The sequence below is a fragment of the Somniosus microcephalus genome, chromosome 4 (assembly GCF_052327205.1).
Source record: "Somniosus microcephalus isolate GS21.2 chromosome 4, FLI_Smic_1.0, whole genome shotgun sequence".
Lineage (NCBI taxonomy): Eukaryota > Metazoa > Chordata > Chondrichthyes > Squaliformes > Somniosidae > Somniosus > Somniosus microcephalus.
Genome location: NC_140990.1, coordinates 278,583,279 through 278,604,966, shown reverse-complemented (window position 1 = coordinate 278,604,966; position 21,688 = coordinate 278,583,279).

The following is a 21,688-nucleotide window of genomic DNA, read 5'->3' as shown; positions in this document are numbered from 1 at the left end:
ACTTTGGGGTGGGTGCTAACTTCGGGCGGGCGCTAAGGTTAGCGCCCCAAAACTGTCTATACTGAAAATCTAGCCCTATGACTCTATAGGGGAAAAATTCGGTTGGTTGCGCCACCCATTAGCGCCTAAAGAGGCCGAGAAGTGGGGCGCTAACCAACTAGCACCCGGGCGCAGCGAACCCTGCGCCTCTTCCCATATTGAACGGACATTTAGCACCGGCGCTAAACCTTAGCGCCCACTCACCGGCGCACGCAGATCATGATGTCATTTCAGTGTGCAACGCCTTTGGGGCGCCCCGGACTGGAAATTCAGTGGCGCCCCCCTCCGTTCCACCTGACGCTAACAATGACAGGTTACCTGGAATGTTTCCCAGTCGCTGTCGGGCTCGGGGGGCGCTCTTTAAAGGGGACTGTTCTGGATTATTATTGGCAGCCATTTTTGGACCACAACTTCTTTGAGAGAGAGAGAGAGAGTTGCTCAGCTACACACGGAGAGCCATTTCTGCAGTGAGCCAGCGCTGGCAGAGGAACTTTAGCCTTCTGAACATCACTTTGCAGTTGGTGAGCTTCTCAAACGGCATAACTTTCAGTGCACACTTACTATGGGGGCTGCATTGGATGCAAACGTCGTGCTTCTCAATCATATTGACAGGGCACAGAGACGCAGGGATAGAGTGGCAGACATGGCCAGCCGGAGGAGGGCCTACAGACGTTGCCACACGAGACCTTATGCTGCCAGGTTTTTCCGCCAGCAGTTTTCATATATCAACATGTCAGAGGAGCAGTGTTTCCGAAGGCTGCGCTTCAGTAAGGAGGTGGTCACTGAGCTCTGCCACCTGCTTCAGTCAGATCTGCAGCCTTAACTAAGGTGCAGGACATCTCTGTCGGTGGCTGTGAAGATCACTGTGGCTCTAAACTTCTATGCAAGCGGCTCCTTTCAGGCTGCTACTGGAGACATTGCCAACATCTCACAGTTCGCGGTGCATTGCTGCATCCGTCAAGTGACTAATGCCCTCTTTAGAAGGAGACGGCAGTACATCTCGTTCCCGGTGACCCCGGACAAGCAGCGAGAGCACATAGAGGGCTTCGCAACGATAGCGGGCTTCCCCATGGTGCAGGGCGCCATTGACTGCACGCATGTGGCTTTGCGGGCGCCTCTAGAGAATGCGGAGGATTTCCGCAACCGAAAGGGGTTCCATTCTTTGAATATGCAGCTGGTCTGTGACCACTGACAGCTGATACTCGCTGTGAATGCCCACTTTCCAGGCAGCAGCTACGACGCCTTCATCCTGCGCCAGACTTCTGTGGCAGACCTTTTCAAGGCCCCGGCTCACCCAGGAGGCTGGCTTCTCGGGAACAAGGGCTATCCTCTGTGCCCCTGGCTGATGACCCCGCTCCATTCGCCCAGCACCCCTGCTGAAGAATGTTACAATGAGAGCCATCAAGCAACCAGGAACATCATTGAGCACACAATCGGCATGCTGAAGCAACGGTTCTGCTGTCTAGACCATTCCGGAGGAGCCCTTCAGTACTCACCTGAGCGAGTCTCCCACTTTGTGGTTGTGTGTTGCATGTTGCATAACCTGGCAATCCTCAGGACCCAGCCAATGCCACCAGACATTGAAGCACCAGAGGAGGAGGAGGAGGAGGAGGAGGAGGAGGAGGAGGAGGAGCAGCAGCACTAAGATGGGAGGGAGGCACAAAATGCAAGGGCTGCCCGTCAGAGGCTAATAGCAAGTCGCTTCTAGGCCCCTCTCAGGGAATGTTTGCTGCCATTCCAGGAACATGAATGGAACCGTTCTGCTGGTTAAGGGCAAAATTTGTGCAAAGAACAGACATGGCCATTGTGAATAAAGAAAGTTGTTTATTTAACAAAATGTGCTTCCTTCCCGCATGACAAAGCAATGGCAACAAAAAGCAAAACAAACAGACTGCCACATAAGTGATCTCACACCCAGGAGACTGTCCAAAACATAACTAACATTCAGACCAGCATCCTCGGCCTTGAATGAAACAAATAACAGGAATCAGCAGCACCTTCTACTTTTTCCCCCTCGATGGTGATCTGCTTCCCTTTCGGCATTGGCCCCTTCCCGCCCTGCAGCTCCTCCATAATGGGACCCCAGTGGCTGCAGCAAGGCTGGTGGAGGCCTGCTGACTGTCCGAAACCGCAGATGCCCCTGAGGGACGGCCTGGACGAGCTCTGGGCATGGAGGGCCCGGCTGCTGACTGCTCCAACTCTGCATGGGCGGAAGCAGTCTGTCCTACAGGTGGTGGCAGCTGCAGTGGAGAAGTGCCAGTGGTGGCATCAGGAATGCTGTCATCCTGAGAGTGGACAGCAGCTCCCTGGTCGGCCGACACACTGGCACTCTGACGGGGCAGCACCGCAGCATGCGCAGCAATCGGCTGATGCACAGATTGTTGGCCTGCTGTGGTGCTGCAAGGGCCCCGGGGAATCCTGCCCGATCCAGCGAGGGTGGCAGCAGTCAGTGCTCATGTGGCCTCAATCTGCGTCTGCATGAGACCAGCGAGTGACTGCGTGGCAGCACTCAGCACTTGCGTGGCAGGTGCCATTGCTTCGCTGAAGCCCTGGACAATCCTTGCCAGTGCTGTGCCGAAGTCCTGCATACTCCTTGCCTGTGCTGCGCTGAAGTCTTGGACACTCTGTGATAGTGGCTTGGCGGTTAGGATCAGATCAGCCATCATCTTATTGAATGGCGGAGCAGGCTCGAGGGGCCGATTGGCCTACTCCTGCTCCTATTTCTTATGTTCTTATGTTCTTACTCCTTGCCAGTGTCTCAATGGTTTCGGGCATCCTTCCCACTGCAGCCATGAGCTCAGTGTGCCTCAGCCTAGCCTGGGCGCTCATTTCAGCGAGGGCACGCACCACTCCTGCGTTCTGTGCAGCAGCACTCGTGGCCCGACTCGCCCTCCGGGGAGATGGCCCCCGAGCTTCCCTACCCCCCTCGCGTTGCTGCAGGCCGCTGGTTCCTGGAGCTGGATCCTCCTCAGAGCATTCCCCCCCGCTCCCCTCCAGGGAAGGAGTCTCCCCAATCTGGAGATGGGCTGGCTCGCCTGAGGGTTGAATGGATGGTCCGGCTCCCTCCTCCTCATCGCCTCCGGAGTCAGTCGCAGTGGCAGCTTGAGGGCCCGCCTCCCGAGCTGGTGATGCAGCATCTGAAAGCAGGGAGGTTCAAGAGTGGCTTTAGCGAAAGGACAGGGTGGCAGCAAAGGATGCATGAGTGCTGCAATGCTCTGAATTGGGTCGAGAGTGAAAAAGCATGCTGGTGTGGGGAACAACTGGAAGGAGAGAGGCCAAAAAGGTGATGACCTTACCATCGCTGTCCACAATGGGGTCGGCATCTCCAGAGGCGACGGGGCCAGTCATCCGGCTTGCGACGATCTGGTGGACTCGCTCCTCCAGGTCTGTAAGGGTCTGCAGGTGAGGCCGGCCTCCTCCAGCCCGAAGCTGCTGCCTGCGGTTACTCGCCAGCTTGACCTGCAAGAGAAAGGACGGGGTGTGATGAAACATGCTGCCCTGATCTGGTATCACATGCCTCCCATGGTCGAATAGCCCTTACATTATGCTACCCTGATCTGGCATCACAAGCCTCCCATGGTTGAATAGCCCTGACATTATGCTGCCCATATCTTGTATCACATGCCTCCCATGGTTGAATAGCCCTTACATTATGCACTGAGCTGAATGTGCGTGTGTGTTTCCAGAAAGGGCCATCGGTTCTGGATGACAGCTGGCCATTGGGGCTTTGCAGACTCTCTGGCCATAAAGTGAGGTGCAGATGGAGGAATGAAGATGATTCTGAAAAAGGCACTCACCCTGACGACCCGAGTGAGGTCGTTGAACTTCTTCCTGCATTGCACAGGAGTCCTCGGAACCATGCTGCTGGAGGTGACTCTTTGGGAAACCTCCCTCCAAGCTCTGCGGTATTCGGTTTGTTGAGGCCTCCTGCCATTCTCCGGGTACAGCACAGATCGCCGGCGCTCCACCGCGTCAACCAGAGCATCCAATGCCCCCTCGCTGAAGCGCTGCACCCTCTCCCTGGCCCTCTCCATGTGGTTGAAGTTTTGCCCGCCACAGGTAGGTTGCCGCCGATTTTGAGGCCTACAAGGCGCAGAGTGTGGCTGCAGATGATAATCGATCCGCCCCTTTAAGAGCTGGCAGGCGCCAGCGTGTCTGGGTGAAATCGATAATTGACGGCACCTGCGCTGCGCCCGCCCGCGGAGAAATTGCGTCGCGCCGCCGGGTTAGCGCCTTAAGACTACCGTGCAGCGCCTGATTTAGCGCCGCAATCACCTTCAGGGGCGCTGCAACCCAATATCGCTCGAGGTGGCGAGAAAGTGCGCCTGGCGCTAAACCTTGCGCACCGCCAATACTAGCACCCCAAACGGGGCGATACCGAATTTCTCCCCCTGTCACTCTATGAGACGTCTGGAGAGATTTAACGCCCTCAGCACCACTTTTGAGGTTCCTAATATTAGCGCTCCAAAAATGGGCGATACCCAATTTTTCCCCCAAAATGCTTTAACGCAAGTGGTCATTGAAGCTATGACAATCACAGCATATAGAGAGAAAATAATATAGTAACATAGGAACAGGAATAGGCCATTGAGCCCCTCGAGCCTGTTCCGCCATTCAATTAGATCATGACTGACCCGTGACTCAACTCTATATACCCACCTTTGCCCCATATCCCTTAATACCTTTGGTTAACAAAAACCTATCAATCTCAGATTTAAAACTAACAATTGATCTCGCATCAATTGCCATTTGCGGAAGAAAGATCCAAACTTCTACCACCCTTTGTGTGTAGAAGTGTTTCCTAATTTCACTCATGAAAGGTCTGGCTCTAACTGTGAGGCTAGGTCCCCTAGTCCTAGACTCCCCAACCAGCAGAAATAGGTTCTCTCTATCTACCCTGTCCGTTCCCCTTAATATCTTGAAAACTTTGATCAAATCATCTTTAACCTTTAAAATTCTAGGGAATACAACCCTAGTTTGTGTAATCACTCCTCGCGACTTAACCCTTGGAATCCAAGTATCAATCTAGTAAATCTACACTGCACTCCCTCCAAGGCCAATATATCCTTCCTACGGTGTGGTGCCCAGAACTGCTCACAGTACTCCAGGTGTGGTCTAACCAGGGCTTTGTATAGCTGCAGCATAACTTCTACCCCCTTGTATTCCAGTCCTCTAGATATAAAGGCCAGCATTCCATTAGCCTTTTTGATTATTTTCTGTACCTGTTCATGATCTAAGTACCTGGACCCCCCAAGTCTCTTTGGACCTCCACTGTTTTTAGCTTTTCACCATTTAGAAAGTACCCTGTTCTATCCTCTTTGGTCCAAAGTGGATGACCTCACATTTGCTTATATTGAAATCCATTTCCCACCGTTTTGCCCATTCACTTAATCTGTCGATATCCCTTTGTAATTTTATGCTTTTATCGACACTGCCTACAGTGCCGCCTATCTTTGTGTCATCGGCAAATTTGGATATATGACTTTCTATGCCACCACCTAAGTCATTAATAAATATTGGGAATAGTTACAGCCCCAACACAGATCCCTACGGGACACCACTAGTCACCTCCTGCCAATTGGAGAACCTACCCATTATCCCCACTGCCTATCTCCTGCCGCTCAGCCAATTTCCTAACCAGGTCAATAATTTGCCCTCAATTCCATGGGCTTCTGCCTTAGTTAACAGTCTCTTATGTGGGACTTTATCAAATGCCTTCTGGAAGTCCATATATATAACATCCATAGACATTCCCCTGTCCACTACTTTAGTCACCTCCTCAAAAAATTCAATCATGTTTAACAGGCATGACCTACCTTTCACGAATCCATGCTGGCTTTCTCTGATCAACGGAAAATTTTCGAGGTGTTCAGTCACCCTATCCTTAATTATAGACTCTAGCAATTTCCTGACAACAGATGTCATACTAACTGATCTATAATTCCCTGGTTTCTCTCTCGCCATTCTTAAATAGCGGAGTGACATGTGCTATTTTCCAATCTAAAGGAACGGTTCCTGAATCGAGAGAACTTTGATTATAATTAGGGCATTTGCAATGTGCTCCCCTACTTCCTTTGATCATCTGGTCCTGGGGATTTGTCATTCTTTAGTGCCATTATTTTCTTCATTACTATTATTTTACTTATGTTAATTTTATTGAGTCCCTGTCCCTGATTCAATATTCATTTCCTTGGGATTTCTGGCATGCTATCCTCTTCCTCTACTGTAAATACTGACGCAAAGTAATTATTCAACATGTCCGCCATTTCCTTATTATAGAAACATAGAAGATAGGAGCAGGAGTAGGCCATTCAGCCCTTCGAGCCTGCTCCGCCATTCAATGAGATCATGGCTGATCATCCAAATTCAGTACCCTGTCCCTGCCTTCTCCCCATATCCCTTGATCCCTTTAGGCTTAAGAAATATATCCAACTCTTTCTTGAATATATTTAATGAACTGGCCTCCACCGCCCTCTGTGGCAGAGAATTCCACAGGTTCACCACTCTCTGGGTGAAGAAATTCCTCCTCATTTCAGTCCTAAATGGCTTACCCCTTATCCTTAGACTATGACCCCTGGTTCTGGACTCCCCGGCCATCAGAAACATCCTTCCTGCATCTAGTCTGTCCAGGCCTGACAGCATTTTATAGGTTTCGATGAGATCCCCTCTCAATCTTCTAAACTCCAGTGAGTATAAGCCCAATCGACACAATCTCTCCTCATACGTCATACCACTTTCAGTTTTTAAGGGGCCAACATTGCTTCTGACTACCTCTTTTTCCTAATATAATTGTAAAAATTCTTTGTGGTGATTTTGATATCCATTGCAAGTTTCTTTTCATATTCCCTTTTTATACCTCTTACTATCTGTTTTGTGACCCTTTGCTGTTCTTTATATCCTTCCCATTCACCAGGATCTGTGCTATTTTTTGCATTTTTGTATGCTTTTACTTTAATTTTATGCTGTCCCTTACCTCTTTAGTCATCCATGGCTGTTTTTTTTTTTGGCAAGTAGACCTCTTGCCCCTCAGGGGTATCAACTGGTTCTGTATCACGTTAAATTATTTTTTAAATATCTCCCACTGATATTCTATCGTTTTACCCATTAATAGGTTTCCCCAGTTTACTGTGGACAGTCTCTGTCTCATCCCGTTGAAGTCGGCCTTAGCTAAATCTAGAATCTTAGTAGCCGTTTTGCGTTTCTCCCTTTCAAATGCTATGTTGAACTCGATCCTGTCATGATCGCTATTGGACAAATGTTCACGCACAGTGAGGCTGTTAACTAAATCTGGCTCATTACTCATTACTAAATCTAATATGACATGCCCCCTTTTTGCCTCGAGGACATATTGTTGTAGAAAACTATCCCGGACACACTCAAGAAATCCACTACCTTTCTGACAGGTGCTAGTCTACTTATCCCAATCTATATGAAAGTTAAAATCCACCATTAAAATCACTCTGCCTTCACTACACACTTGTCTAATCTCTGCATTTATACAATCTAGCACTTCACAGTTGCTACCAGGCGACCTATACACAACTCTCATTACAGTCTTAAATCTTTTCCTATTTCTTAATTCTACCCATAAAATCTCCACTGCCTGCTTACCTCTCATTATATACTCTCTATCATTGAAGTGATTTCATCCTTAATCACTAAGGCTACTCCTCCCCCTCTGCCATTTTCCCTATCTTTCCTGTAGACCTTATAACCTAGTATATTTAGTTCCCAGTCTTGACCATCTTGTAGCCATGTCTTAGTAATGGCTACTGTTGTGTATGTAATAGGTATGTTACTTTAAACCTATGGCCAGGGCAGCACTACTTTGTAGGGCGTAGCGATACCGTAGTACCACTCCTGGCCATAGGGGTATAAATAGTACTGTGGGTACTGATCTCCCCTCAGTTTCCCGCCTATTGGTATTAAGTAAAGGCCTACGTTGAATCTTCCAAGCTGTCTCGTCATTATTGCATTAAGTATAGACACATACTTTATACTGGCGACGAGTAAGGTTCGAACTCACCAGTACACGGTGCAACAAAGGAACGGTAGCAGTACAGAGAGAGAAGGAGAGAGGCTTCTTACCAGCCAGCCTGCAGAGTCCAGCGTCGGCCGAAGGAGGCCGCCAGCACTCCGGGTTCGGGAGGAGCGGCAGCAACGGAGCGAGAGAGAGAGGTTTCCAGCGGAGGCTGCGGCAGCTGAGAGAAGAGGCTGAACGGGCGCTCCAGCCACGGGGCAAAAGTCCACCCAGGGCCAGGTAAACTGAAATCCTTCCCGGGGAACGGGAGCTGCAAGGGCCAGAACGGGCAGGCGATCTGGGGAACAAACGGAGCCACAAGGGCTAGCGGGCCACGAGAGGGGAAGGTCGTTGTTAATAGCGGCGGTGGCAATAACGGGAGCTGCAAGGGCCAAAAATAACGACGCTGGAGAGAGGTCGTTGACAGCAGAGGGAGAAAAGGCGGGAAAAATGCCATCTAGTGGAGAAAGCGGGAAAAGTTTTTTTTTCTCTTCAAAAGTTTAAAATGGCTAAAGAAAGTTCTTTGTCAGCATTTGTTGAGGACACAGAAGAGTGGGATGCCTATATCGAAAGGCATGAACTTTATTGCATAGTAAACAAGGTGGAAGATGACTGAAAGGTAGCAACCTTAATAAATTTTATGGGGGCAAAAACATACGGTCTGCTGAGGAATCTTCTTACTCCAGAAAAGCCAGCAGACAAAACGTACGCCCAAATTGTTGATACGTTAAGGGAACATTTAAACCCTAAGCCACCATTTATAGCGGAAAGGTACCGCTTCTACAGACGCGACCAAAGGAATGATGAGTCGCAGGCAGCCTATTTAGCTGAGCTCAGAAGGTTGTCCAAACATTGCCAGTTTGGAGCCATATTGGCGGACGCGATCAGAGACAGATTTGTCTGTGGCATGTTAAATGAGACTACACATAAACGGTTGCTAGCCAAGAAACAGCTCAGCTTAGATCAGGCGATTGAAATAGCATCGTTCCACGAAACAGCAGCACAGGGTGCTGCTCAAATACGACAAAACACAACCGGCTATGACACCCATGAGGTGACATTTCACAAAGGTAAATGCTACCGTTGTGGCAAAACCACCCACGACCAAAGTAATTGTTGGTTTCGTGATAAAATATGCCGGCAGTGTGGGAAAAAGGGGCATATAGCGAAAGTTTGTCGGTCTGGTATGAAACTCAATCGTGGGGGCAATCCGAGCAGTACCAAGGCAAGGACAAAAATACATAAGATGTCTGACAGTAGCTCAGATGAGTCACAGGAAGGCACAAAAGCAGAGCCTAAAGGTCTGGGTTGTCTCAAGTTATATGGTGTAGACAAAACGGAGGACCACAGCACAATGTGGGTTAAAATGAAGGTAGCAGGCGTCGAAGTTAATATGGAGCTGGACACGGGTTCAGCCCTATCAGTAATTAATGAACAAGATTATAACAGGCTGTTCAAACGCATTCCCTTAAAGGATACGGAAATTAAATTAAAAACATATACGGGACAAAAAGTTTACCCGAAGGGAAAAATGCAAGTAACAGTTAAATACAACGGCAGAAAAGTGCCAGGACTTTATTTATACGTCCTACCAAATGGTGGACCACCACTTTTGGGTAGGGAATGGATAAGAAAAATCCATTTCGACTGGAAGTCGATACACGAGTTAAAAGTAGAGACCACCACGGATGATACAACCATTACAAGCAGGCTGTCGAAACTATTGGCAAAAACGCCAGAGGTGTTCCAACAAGGGCTGGGGACCTTAAAGGACATTAGAGCAAAAATAACCATTGCTCAAGACGCAAACCCCAAGTTTTGTAAGGCCAGACCGGTGCCCTATGCCATTCGGCCAGCGGTGGAAGCAGAACTGGATGCCTTAGAGAGTGCAGGTGTCCTTACAAAGATTGAGTGGAGCGAGTGGGCCACGCCCATCGTCCCAGTTATAAAGAAATCTGCAAATAACACACCGGGGGAACCAAAGAAGGTTCGCATTTGCGGGGATTTTAAGATAACTATTAACCCAGTCCTGCACGCGGTACAGTATCCGCTGCTGCGGATAGAGGACATATTCGCATCGTTAGCTGGGGGTAGACACTTTACGAAGATTGACCTTTGTCAAGCTTATTTACAGATGCAGGTGGAGCAGGACTCAAAAAACCTCCTAACGATTAACACGCACAAGGGATTGTACCAGTACAATCGCCTGGTATTTGGTGTGGCGTCCGCCCCGGCAATATGGCAGAGGACCATGGAACAGGTCCTACAGGGCATTCCAGGAACGCAATGCTACCTGGATGACATCCTGGTGACAGGACAAACGGATAACGACCACCTTGCTAACCTGGAGCGAGTACTTCTGCGGTTACAACAATACGGACTCAGGGCGAACAAGCAGAAATGTGAGTTTTTCCAGGAACGTATCTCATACTGTGGTCACATTGTAGATAAGGAAGGCCTGCATAAGTCCCCGGAAAAGATCGAGGCAGTAGTGAAGGCCCCGCCCCCTAAGAATGTATCTCAGTTACGATCATTCTTAGGCCTTATAAACTATTAACATAAGTTCCTCCCGAACTTATCGTCCATTTTACATCCACTAAATTCATTGCTGCAAAAGGGAGTCTCCTGGAATTGGGACGAAGCGTGTGAGGCTGCTTTTAAAAAGGGTAAACAACTCATTACATCAAAGGAAGTGCTCGCACACTTTGACCCAAAAATGCCAATGAGGTTGGCATGTGACGCCTCCCCGTACGGTATAGGGGCAGTGTTGTCACACAAATTTCCCAACGGGACGGAGAGGCCAATAGCATTTGCCTCAAGGTCATTAACTACAGCCGAAAGAAACTATGCGCAAATCGACAGGGAGGCCCTCAGTCTGGTGTGGGGGGTAAAAAAATTCCACCACTACCTGCATGGGCAACGTTTCACACTACTGACGGATCATCAACCATTGGTGTCGATATTTAATCCAACAAAAGGGGTGCCCCTGATGACGGCCCAAAGGCTACAGAGATGGTCACTGTTCTTAGGAGCACACCAGTACCTTATCGAATATAAGGGTACCAAACAGCATGGCAATGCGGATGGCCTGTCGTGGCTACCCTTGCCTGCCGAGATCGAAGAGATAGTACAGGACCCCGTGGAAATATATCATACGGCTGTTATGGAACACTTGCCCATCACCAGCCAATGTATCGAACGGGAAACACGGAACGACCCGACATTGGCAAGGGTTTACGAATTAACCGTGAAAGGCTGGCCGGCGCAGGGTGACGCATCATTGCCGGCGTTTTCGGCAAGGAAGGACCAGTTGTCCATCTGCCGGGGCACATTGATGTGCGGAGCCAGGGTGGTGGTCCCTCAAAAATTACAACATAAAGTGTTGCAGGACTTACACGAAGGTCATCTGGGGGGTGTCAAAATGAAAAACCTCGCCAGAGCCTACGTCTGGTGGCCCGGCATTGACAGGGACATTGAGGAAGTAGCAAAAGCGTGCCAAGGGTGCCAGATGGTACAGAACGTACCACAAGCCCCACTACATCCGTGGGAGTGGCCCTCAACGCCGTGGCAAAGGATCCACGTGGACTTTGCTGGCCCCTTCCTGGATGCGATGTTCCTTATTGTAGTGGACACCCATTCAAAATGGCCGGAGGTCATAAAGATGTCATCAACGACAGCCGAAAAGACGGTCGCAGTCTTAAGGACCATTTTTGCCCGAAACGGGGTGCCCGAGCAAGTCTGTTCGGACAATGGGCCACAATTTGTGGCAGAAGAATTTCAAGCATTCCTAAAAAGGAATGGAGTGCGACATTATACGTCCGCACCATATCATCTGGCTACAAATGGGCTGGCAGAGCGATTTGTGCAGACTTTTAAAAAGGCCATCAAGGCGATGGGGGAGGAAAGGTTGCCACTACAACACAAGGTGGACAACTTCCTATTCGCATACCGTAATGCTGCACATACGGTGACCAACCAGGCCCCCGCCGTCATGTTCTTTAATAGAAGGTTAAGGTCTCGCCTTGAATTGCTCAGACCAAACATTCGGAGAGATGTGGAAAACCGAGTATTTCGTAGGGCTCCTGACAGACAGACACGGAGCTTCGAGGTGGGGCAGCAAGTGTTGGCACGTGATTATAGGAATGAAAAGTGGCGGTCTGGTACAATAAAGGCCCGCCAGGGACCCTTGATGTACACAGTTGAGACAGGGGAAGGCATAATCAGACGACATGCTGATCAACTTGTGGAGTCCAGAAACCCAACTGATTCACTACCTCAAACGTCTCAGCACATTGTTACAGCGGAATCACGGCCCAGCTCGTCGTTACAGAGGTCTCAGGATTGCGAGGAGTTCAGCACTCCAGTGATCTCCACGGCACAGGATGTGCCATCAGACACCGACGAGTCCAGCGATGAAGGGGTGACGGAAGTACCGCCGCCTACACCGAGACCGACTAGAGAAAGACGTTATCCTAGTCGAGACAGGAGGCCTCCTCAGAGACTGAATCTATAACATGTTTCTGTTTATATATATATAAGTAGACAACTCTTGATGTAAATATGTTATGTATATTGTGTTACCAAATGTTATTAGCCCTAGTTATGGGGCATCTATTGACTTAATTGCACGGGTACATTTTAATTAAAAGGGGAGGAATGTTGTGTATGTAATAGGTATGTTACTTTAAACCTATGGCCAGGGCAGCACTACTTTGTAGGGCGTAGCGATACCATAGTACCACTCCTGGCCATAGGGGTATAAATAGTACTGTGGGTACTGATCTCCCCTCAGTTTCCCGCCTGTTGGTATTAAGTAAAGACCTACGTTGAATCTTCCAAGCTGTCTCGTCATTATTGCATTAAGTATAGACACATACTTTATAGCTACCATGTCATATCCTCCAATTTGAATGTGCGCCTGCAGTTCATTCAATTTATTCCTTAAACTGAAGTGCCCGGCAGTGCCGAGGGATTTTTGAGGGCATGTTGTTGTTGGAAGAGAGAGAGAGTGACTGGGGGGAAGAGAGAGCGCGACTGGGGGGAAGAGAGAGAGTGACTGGGGGGAAGAGAGAGAGCGACTGGGGGGAAGAGAGAGCGTGTCTGGGGGGAAGGTGGGGGGAGAAGGGGGGGAAAGGTGGGGGGGAAGGTGGGGGGGAAGGGGGGGAAGGGGAGGGGAGGGAGGGAAAGGGGAGGGGAGGGAGGGAAGGGGAGGGGAGGGGAGGAAAGGGGAGGAAAGGGGAGGGGAGGGGGGAGGAAGGGGAGGGGGAAGGGGGGAGGGGGAGGGGAGGGAGGGGGAGAGGAGGGGGAGGGGAGGGGGAAGGGAGGGGAGGGGAGGGGGAGGGGTGGGGGAGGTGGGGGAAGGAGGGTGGGAGAAAGGGAGGGGGGAGCCAGCAGACCCTCTCCCCTCTGCCGGCGATGGCTCCGCTGAGCTCCGTGCCGCCCCACGCACTGACATGCCGAGCGCAGCGCCCCGGTCAGCCCGAGCCCCGCCCTCCCGAGGCCGGGCCTGAGGCGGCTTGAGACGGCCGATTGCGGCTGGCCGGGCCCGGTTGCCTTGGTAACCCTCCTCCCCTCTCCGCCTCCCGATCTCCGGGACTGGGCCTGAGCGGCTTGAGATGGCCGATTGCGGCTGGCGAGCCCGGTTGCCAGGGTAACCCTCCCCGCTCCCCCTCCCCTCCTGAGCCCCGCCCCCTAACCTGCTCGCTTCCCTCTGGCCGCGCTCTGTGAGGAGGTGCGCGTGCGCCGTGCAGCGCGAGCGCGAATGAAGTTTGCAGTGAGCCCAGCCAGCCTTTACCAAGATGGCTGGCCGCTGGTTCGGAATCGGGCCCAGTGCGGGGGGGGTGGTGGGAGGAGCTTGCCACAAAACAATTGCCTAGGGTGCAGCATGGCTGGCAACAGACGCCCAGGCTTCGAGGCCTACCTGCAAAATCGGGGAAAGGTAGGAAAATTAATGAGATTAGATAAAAGATTTAGAAAGTAATTAACTTTTTTTTAAAACAATATGGCCTAGAAATTCATTATAGCCCCTTTTGGGGCAGTAAAGTCGGGCGGCCGCTAAAGTTTGCGCCCGGCGCAAATTCAAGGCCACTTCGCCGATATTCATTAGCTTCGCCCTAAGAGTTTGCTCGAGCGCTAAAACTGGCGATGCACGGCTCTCTTTAGGCGCTAAGCCGGCGACCCGGGCGCTAACACCGGAAGGTGGGCGCAGGGCAGGTGCGGCGAGCTGCTGATTGACGGCAGACACTCTGGCTCCGGTGAGCTCTTAAAGGGGGAGGGTGGATTTGTTTTTTTGAAAGGCCGAGACTGCTGTATTTGTGTTGTTGGGGAGGGCTTCTCTCCATCAGTTTGTTATGTGGTACCGGCACACCACTTCCTCTTCCTCCTCTTCCTCCTCCTCCTCCTCCTCCTCCTCCTCCATCTCCATCTCCATCTCCATCTCCATCATCACCATCTTTGTCTCTCACAAAGTGTTGCAAAACGGCTGCCTTTTCTACTGCAGGAGTGCCCTTTAATTTGCGCTCCCCGCGGCCCGCCTCGGCTGTGTACCGTTCCACTTCACAGTCGTTCGGGCCGCCAGGCGCACAATGGGGCGGCGCGAGTGAAGTTCCGGTTCCGGGCGCACAAAGGGCGTTGCATGACGAAATGACGTCATGATCTGCGCGCGCAGCTGAGCGCGTGCAAAGACTTTGCGCCGGCGCTAAATGTCTACTGAAGTTGGGGCGAGGCGCAGATCGCGCTGCGCCCGGGCGCTAAGCGCCTAGCGCTCGAGATCTGCTCCTCCTAAGGCGTTAACGGCTGGCGCAGCCAACTGAATTTCTAGGCCTATGTGTTTTAAAAGCAACTTTTTTTAAAGACGCAGAAAGCGGGAAAAAGAAATGAAAAGTTTGGAATCAAAATGGCGGCGACTCACCTCGGTTCAGAACGATAAGGCCCACCCACACACCGTCAGGTCACTGAAGCGTAGGATTGGTCAATCGTCCCATCACTCGACTCTAGGAGGGCCTGCCCGCCGCGCCAGGAACCCGCCCCCGCCACGCAGCGATTGGTCGACCGTCGGGTCGCTCGACCGTACGATTGATCAACCTCGACGTCACTCAATGCTAATGAGCAGATAATGAGCGGAATTGTGAACGTTTTTTGGATACCGCGGGCACAATTTTTGTCTCACTGAAACGTAAATACGCTTACGACCGTTCTGGAATCGTAAGCTTTCTTTTGATGTAACACATGTGTAGGTACGCTCTATAACTTTTGATTGTATAGCCGGACAGAGAGACAGAAAGACAGACAGCGAGACATACCGTTTTATATATATAGATATTCCATGCATTTGTATAAAGAACGCTTATTTGGGCCACACCCCCTAGCCTGTCCTTCAGCTCTAATGTTTTACTCACTTGTTTCTTATTTCCCACACCTGGTTTAATCACTTTACATCTTTTAGTTTTCCCTTCACATGTGGTGCCTAAAGCACAATTTCTGATTGTTACTCTACTCTCTTCCCTTTCATTTGTTTAAAGTATCTGGTTATATAAAAAGCAAGAGTGCCTATTATTTTTATGTATCGATGCATGTGAAATAAGGTATATTTTCCTGTGTTACACAGTTTACAACTCATTCATTTGTCATATGTATATAAAAACCGTTTGGTTCAAAACCTGTGCCTTGATTTGGTAAGAGTGTACATCCAGTCTGCTGTTTGAAGAGAAGAGATCTCGTGGTGGCACATAATGCATTAGAGTAACAGAGAGCAGTAGATTGCTAGCACTATCCCTGGGTCTCCTTATAATTTACCTGAATATTAGGCAGAAAAAGTGCCCCCTGGATCATAGAATGTGAGGTACACTTTCATGAGTGAGACGGAGATGTTGAACATGAGAAAATATTCAGTGTAAATACGCCAAACTTTGCTACACCATCAATTAGAAGGCTACACACTGGTTGTTAATCCGGTTTGCTACAGGATTGGCCTGTCGGACAACATTTCAAATCAGGTAATCAGCATATCTCCTTAAAGCAGCAGAATCTCTTTATTATGATTTAAGAAGATTGGTCATTCACAAAGCATGCCACACCTTTGTGTCTATAAGCTGTACCATGGCTATTTGAACAGAAGTGTCAGCCTGAATTGGATTCTGGGAGTTGTAGTCCACCAAAATGCCACATACAGAATGAGACTGGTGCATTCTTCAGATTCTAGTGCAGAAAGTGGCATGCAAAGAGTTTTGACAAAGGGTCTATAGCCGCAATGTCAACTTGTCTATTTTCTCCACAGATGCTGTCTGAGCTCCTGAGTGTTTCTTGCATTTTATATTTTTAGTTCACATTTCCTGCATCTGTACAAAGAGTGGTAATGACACGTGGGGCTTACAATTAGGAAGCTGTACAATGCTCTGTGAGTGACCAGTCTTCTTGTCTGCTGCTTTAAAGATATATCCTGATTATCAGATTGGGTAAACAAAAAAAAATGCTTTACATTCAAGCACTGCTGTAAATTGGACTAACAACCAGCATTTAGCTAACCTCATATCAGAGAAGATGATTCAAGTTCTGAAAACATAGAAACATCCCACCATCAGGGCCTAGAAAGGGGACAGCTCTGAGGGAACAAATGTTGTTGCAGAGATAAGAACATAAGAAATAGGAGCAGGAGTAGGCCAATCGGCCCTTCGAGCCTGCTCCGCCATTCAATAAGATCATGGCTGATCTGATCCTAACCTCAAATCTACTTTCACTCTCCATCCCACCCGAACCCATGTGATCTCCCGGGAGAGGCGAGAAACCAGATAAAAAACCCAATGGCCAATTTGGGAGAAAAAAACTGGGAAATTCCTCTCCGACCCATCTAGGCGATCGAAACTCGTCCAGGAGATCACTCTGTCCCTGTATTTCCTGCAGTACTTACCTTCTGTAAGAGGTGATCTCCACCCCAGCCAGGAACAGGCCCAATTTACTCTTGAAGGACTCCTAGCTGGCAGCCTGTTCCCGAGGTCTCCACTAATCCCTGTGAAGAGAACCATCTCCTGAAATCTAACACAGAATTAGAACACAAGAAGTAGGAGCAGGACCAGGCTACACGGCCCCTGGGCCCGCTCCGCCACCCACAGGGCCATGACCGATCCGAACCTAGACTCATGTCCGATATCCTACCTGCTCCCTGTAACCTCTAATTCCCCTTACTTCTAGGAAACTGTATATTTCTGTTTTAAATTTATTTAATGGTGTAGCTTCCACAGCTCTCTGGGGCAGCAAATTCCACAGACCTACCACCCTCTGAGTGAAGAAGTTTCTCCTCATCTCAGTTTTGAAAGAGCAGCCCCTTATTCTAAGATTATGCCCCCTAGTTCTAGTTTCACCCATCATTGGGAACATCCTCACCGCATCCACCCGATCAAGCCCCTTCACAATCTTATATGTTTCAATAAGATTGATGTAAGAAAAAGGAGGCTTACCATCAAGTAACTTTAAAGTAAGCTTTAAGTAACTTATAAACACACTATATACAAGAGAGGTCTTTACCATGCCTCTGGTAGAAGCCTCTTACAATACTGAACAGACCAGTATTTATACCAGTCCAACAGGAAGTGACACATGACAGGAAGTGAGGTATGTACACAGTTCATAGTTCATAGTTCACAGTTCACAGTTCACAGGAAGTGATGACATAACTTCCCGGAAGTTATTATTTTTATCACATTCTTCCCTCCTGCAGGTTTAGGAGGCTGTGGTCTACCTTTTGGTCCGCAGCCGCCGAACAAGGAAGAGTCGCACCCGTTTGGATTCCCGTCGTAGAGGGTCGCTGGTCCGCTTACATGCGGTTGGCCATTGGCCAGAGTCCGTGTGGCCTGGATTGCCCTGTGAAGGGTCGGGGAGATCATGGCTTCGAGTACGAGCCCCAATAGGTTCAAAGTCAGACTGCCTCTGTTCAGAGGGAGGTGCAGAGCTGGTCTGTGGCAGACCAGTACTTTCATGCGTGGTACTGGGAGGGTCGCAACCTTGAGCACGGGGTTCTACCGGCACCAAGCTAGTTGGTGTCCGATCAGGATCCTGGAGAGGGGTACCCGATAGGTCCCAAGAGTTTCCTGGTGAAATGCCATCACCCGATGTCCCACTAGGTCCTGGTGGGCAGGGAGCCAGATCCCGCAATGATACGGTAGATTCTCGGCCGTCGGAATATCGTATGTTTGCATAGGTGGGGTTGGCATCGGTTAGTTCGACCTCGTCTACAAGAGGGTCATTTTTAGACGTCCGAACGTATCTTCGGAGTAATACAGGTCCAGGAGTAGTTAGCCATGACGGGAGTGATGTCCCATGAGATGAGCGACGCTGGAATCCAAAGAACCGCTCATGAGGTGTAGTATTTGTGGCTGTAGAAAGCAGGGACCGTATAGAGTGCAATGCATCCGGAAGCACTGTTTCCCATTGCTGGTCTGGTAGGCCCCGAGATCTTAAAGCGAGACGTACGGAATTCCAGATGATACCGTTATACCTCTCTACCTGCCCATTTCCGATGGGATGGTATGGTGTTGTTTTGCTTGTAGCAATTCCCCGTTCTGAGAGGTAGTCCTTGAGTTCCCTCGACATAAAGGATGGACCCCGATCTGAGTGAATATAAGCCGGCATGCCACAGAGAGAAAATACCTGCTCAAGGCAGCAGATTACGGTGGACGCCAGCATATTGGAGCAGGGGAAGGCAAACGGAAAACGTGAATATTCGTCGATCATGGCGAGCAAATATGTGTTCCGAGTTGAAGAGGGCACTGGGCCCTTAAAATCGATGCTAAGTCGTTGCATCGGTTGGGTTGCATGTATGAGTATACCATCTGAGGGGCGGAAGAACTGAGGTTTTAATTCCGCACAAAGCCGGCATTCTGAGCATATTTTCTTTACATCTCCAGTGGAAAAAGGGAGATTCCGTGATCGTACGAAATGTAGCATGCGCGTAACGCCAGGATGGCACAAACCATTGTGGACATCCATGAGGGTGGAGGATGACATAGTGGAGCAGAATGCCCGTGTGAGGGTGTCCGGGGCCACATTCTCCTTGCCAGGCCGATAGAGAATGGTATAACCAAAAGAGGCCAGTTCCATCCTCCAAAGTTGTATTTTATTATTCTTAATTTTGGTTCGTTTTCGATTATCGAGCATGAAGGCGACTGATCGTTGGTCGCTGATCAATGTAAAGTGCTGGCGAGCTAGAAAATGGTTCCACTTCCGTACTGCCTCTATGATGGCTGTGGCTTCTTTCTCAACCGGAGGATAATGTAGCTCGGCACCTTGTAAGGTCCTGGACATAAATGCTACAGGACGACCTTCCTGATTCAGAGTAGCCGAGATCGCCACCTCCGAGGCATCACATTCAACCACGAAAGGGAGATTCTCATCAATGGAGTGAAGAGCCGCTTTCTCCAACTGTTTTTTGAGAAGGTTAAAGGCTGCAACAGCCGCTGTTCCCAGTGGAAATGATCTAGCATGCAGCAAGGGTTGGATTTTGTCCGAAAAATGAGGAATCCATTTAGCGTAGTATGCAAACAGACCGAGAGCCCGACGTAAAGAAGCCGGATTCTTAGGTGACGGGAGCTCTTGGAGCGGGCGAAGTCTTTCTGGGTCTGGCTTAATGATACCATTGCCTACGCAGTAGCCAAGGATGTTGATGGTCGGTTGCGACTCAACAGATTTGGATTCATTCAGGGTCAAATTACGGCGATGGAGGGCATCCCGAAATTTTTGGAGGTTGGAGTCGTGTTCCTGTTGATCGTGACCTGCAATGGTAATGTTATCAAGATAGGGAAAAGTGTCCCTTAGGTTTTCCTGCTTAACCAGGCCATCCATTGCCCGTTGAAAGACAGCCACTCCATTAGTAACCCCGAATGGGAGGCGACGAAATTGGTACAGCCGTCCATTAGCCTCAAAGGCTGTGTACTGCTTATCTGAGACCTTCAAGGGTAACTGATGATAGGCACTTTTTAAATCGTAAGTTGAGAACACTTTGTATTCGGCCAGTTTATTAACCATATCATCAATGCGTGGCAATGGGTAGGCGTCCAAGTCGGTATATTGATTGATGGTTTGCGAATAATCGATGCATAGTCGCTGTTTGTGAGGTTTTAGAGGGTTCTTGACAATGACGACTTGAGCCCGCCAGGGCGACGAACATGGTTCAATGATATCCTCTGCTAGAAGTCGAGAGATTTCAGCCGCAATAAAAGATTGGTCTTCCTGATTAAAGCGCCGCGATTTCGTTATTATCGGTTGGCATTGAGGCGGAATACTGGCAAATAATGAGGGTTCATCAAGTGAAGCTGCTGATAATGCACAAAATGGTAATTTAGACGGTATATTAGAAATAGTAAGTCCGGGTTTGGATCCACCAAACTCAATGGTGAGTTTCTTATGCTGTTTTTGGAAGTCCAGTCCTAAGAGGAGATCACTACATAAGTCCTTGAGCACCGAAAGTCGGGTGGAGGGATACATACGACCATGAAGTGTCATATCAACAACACAAAAGCCGGTGATTCTGGTATTAAGTGATGACTGGGCCATCGCAATTGCCTGGTCCGATGGGAAGACATGTAGTTTCAATTTCGCAACAATCTGTTCCTTAATGAAACTATCAGTACTTCCTGAGTCAATTAAGGCATCTAAGGTATGCCCTTTAATTGAAATTTTTGTGGCAGCATGAGACAGGTTCTGTGGGCAAGCAGCTGTAATTGGTGTCGTTGCACAGAGAGTGGCTAAAACTCTCGGTGTGCTTCTTCGGGAGAGAGCTCGAGAGGAAGCTTGATAGGTCCTAGCTGGAGCATCTTGATAGGCCCTAATTGGGGCAGTTCGGTAGGCCTTAGCTGGATTGGCCCTCGTAGAGGCCCTTGATAGGCAAACTTTAGCAAAATGTCCTTTTTTCCCGCAATAACTGCAGATTGCATTGCGAGCAGGGCAGGTTTTCCTAGGGTGAAAAGCATCTCCACAAAAGAAGCATTCCTTCCTAGATTGCCAAGAGGCTGCTAAAGTGGGGTCGTCCTCCTCTTCTTCATCAGAATTATCAGAATTAGATTCCCCCATGATAGGGTTCACCTGAGACCGCTTGAATTGTCTGGTTGCAGCTACAGCAGCAGATCGAGATCTGGGCAGCTGATAGAGGTCTGCATTTCTCTTTGCCAAATCCAGTGAACAAGCTAGGTCAAAAGCTTTTTGTAGCTCAAGTGTTTTACTTTCTAGTAGACGCTGGCGTATAAATGGAGAGGCAATCCCGCAGATGAAAGCATCACGAATCATTTCTTGGCGGTACAGCTCAGCTGAGGCTGCCTGAAAGTTACAATCTACGCTGAGCCTGCGAAGTTCTTGCAGGAATTCGTCAATTGATTCCCCTGGCCCTTGTCGGGCTGTGGCCAGTAGATGTCTAGCATAGACCTCATTTGGGGTCTTGGCATACAGTTTCTTAAGTGCCCGAATCACCTCATCGTAATTATCCCATTCATCAACATATTCGAACACTTTTGGGGTCACATAATTGATAAGTATCTTCAATCTAGCAGGAGCATCCGCTTCACATTCATCCAGAAAATTCTCAAAAGTACGGTACCAATGCTTCCATACCCTGCCAGCTGCTGGTGCATTCGGGTCCAAGTCCAG